Source organism: Acyrthosiphon pisum, chromosome A2 (genome assembly GCF_005508785.2).
Source record: "Acyrthosiphon pisum isolate AL4f chromosome A2, pea_aphid_22Mar2018_4r6ur, whole genome shotgun sequence".
Classification (NCBI taxonomy): domain Eukaryota; kingdom Metazoa; phylum Arthropoda; class Insecta; order Hemiptera; family Aphididae; genus Acyrthosiphon; species Acyrthosiphon pisum.
In genome coordinates this window covers 26,637,673-26,639,985 of record NC_042495.1, presented here as the reverse complement: position 1 = coordinate 26,639,985, position 2,313 = coordinate 26,637,673, and the positions used below count along the sequence as shown (strand labels likewise).

General features: G+C 34.8%; 1 protein-coding gene across 1 annotated transcript in view; it reads right to left on the bottom strand.

Annotated features, from left to right (window-relative positions):
* The window catches only part of LOC100574362 (ring canal kelch homolog), a 6,746-nt gene extending 5,884 nt beyond the window's left edge, over nt 1–862 (bottom strand). Inside the window, exon 1 of the mRNA XM_029489324.1 lies at nt 380–862. The gene's annotated coding sequence lies outside the window, so the exon portion shown is untranslated. The remainder of the gene's footprint in view (nt 1–379) is intronic.
* Nucleotides 863–2,313: the final 1,451 nt, after the last annotated feature.

Genomic DNA, 2,313 nt, shown 5'->3' with positions numbered 1-2,313 from the left:
GAACAACTTATAAATAATATGTAAATATGTTACATATTTTCTTTGTTTCATACAATAAACCAACTTTTAAAAATATTCAATTAGAAGTTGACGACTATAAACTTTTAGATATAATAAACATTTTATTTTTATTTTTCATCAAAATGAAATATTTCAAAAAAACAAATTTCATGAAATTTCAAAACCCTAGTGATGACACAAACGTGAACAATGGTATTTTAATGATCAAATTTTAAGTATAATATTTCTACTAATTATTTATAGGCCTTTAAGACGGCTAACAATAAGGTTGGAGCTGACTAGACGTCTCAAAGTCGGCTACCGTATACAACAATAATTCAATATAATATACAATAAATAAACAGGAGAAATACTTAACTATATAACGACGGAGGCGATGATGTTGTTGGTCGGCGGTGGTGATCGGAATAGGCGGTGGACGAGTTATTCCGGGTGATCAGCCTGGCGGTGGCAAGCGGCAATCGGGAACTTATATTATAGTATTACGATCGTGAACTTATACCATGGTATAACGATCGCGACGCAAAACAGTGACTCTTGATACTGAGGTAAATACTGCTGCTAAGAAACCGCAACACCTTCGACGTCCGACGACAAGAGAAACACGACAACTAGTTGCAGTTGTGCCGCCGTGCCAGCACACTCGTGTAAATCACCAGTCTAGCCGATATGTTGGTCGGAGGGGGGGGAGGAAGCACACGCAAAGTCGACGTCCAACACGTACACTCGCAAAACAGTTCGATATGAATAAAAACGGCTCGGAATTGTCACAGACTTCTATACCAACTAGATAAGGTACTCCCGGCATCAATTGAAACCTCAGTATATGGTATTTTATATGGTAAATATTAAATATGCTGTATTGCATTTGATTATTTCCAAACCTGTTGATTAAAAAAAATATTTATATTTTACATACATCGATATTTGCATTTTTTGTTTTGATTTAACATTAAAAACGATGGTATTCCGAATACATTTTGTATAATTAATGCAATATTGTGCCAACTGAAAACACGGCGGACGTTCAATTAGCTTGCTTCATAGTTTGCAATGGTTATCATGCGGAATACCTTATCCAGTATTATATCGAAATCTGTGGAAATTGATGATGACTTTCGTTAACAATCCCAATTATCATATTTTAGTTTAATTTAAGAATAATTTTTTTTTACAACAATAGAAAACTACACATAGCTGTAATGAACCTGAAGGACCGATACTGAATTAACTGACAACTAAAAAGATGGATATGAATTTGTGTACATTATAACCCAATCAAAAACAATACGTCAACTCCGTGTAAAAAAAAAAAATATAAAAAATGAATGGCTTTAAAATGTGTGATAAAAGAGGCAGAATCTAAGTAAATCATCGAATTTGTAAAATGTATTCAATAGTAAATAAGCCAAATTTACTTTACTTGGCGGGAAGATTTAAACTAAAATATTATTATCTATATAGTGAAACACTATGCCATAAACATAATATATATCTTATACTAGCTGTCCCGACACGGCGTTGCCCGCGTATTAGTTTGTTTTTTTGCATTTTCGTAGGCCGTGTATTATTGTTATTATGTATTAGACATTTTTTTTTTTTTATTTGTAGTTCATTAGTGGTTTCGGAGATCATAGCGTATAGTAAACATACAGTAATATTAATGTTCACGTATAGTTAAATATATATATATATATATATCGGCAACAACGACCCAATCATATGATACACTTGGCCTTGTATTTTAAATGTGGTTTCAAAATTACGTCCATTAGGTTTGGTATCGCAAATTTTGGTTGCCCCAAATTACCAGCAAGAAGAGATTTTAAAGGTTCCGGTGGAGTTGGAAGAGGTAACAGTACCACTTTTACTGATGCGCAACACATGCCGGTTGCTTCATTGCGGAATTTTAAGGCCTGACAATATTCATATACTTTGTCCATTGCACCGATTGCAATATTAGAAATGCGCAGAGTAATTTATGTCTGGAGCATATTCGAATGCAAGACGAAAAAAATGATACACGGGTTAATATGCGATTCCTTTGCTGTCTCGCTCCATCTTGGGCTCTAAATGTGTATATATTCTGTTCACGCACCACTCTTGTTCTCAAAATGTTTTGTCGCAGACGTTCATCACGCTGCTCTCTAGATTCTTGTGCACAACTCTGTGCTGCCCTGATTCTTTGAGCTGCGTTTCTTGCAACAATTTCTTTAGCCGATTCATGATGTCTTACAACACGTTTGCGTCGTGCCTCATTGCTATACGCATTGTCGAGGTTAGACTTTTTTG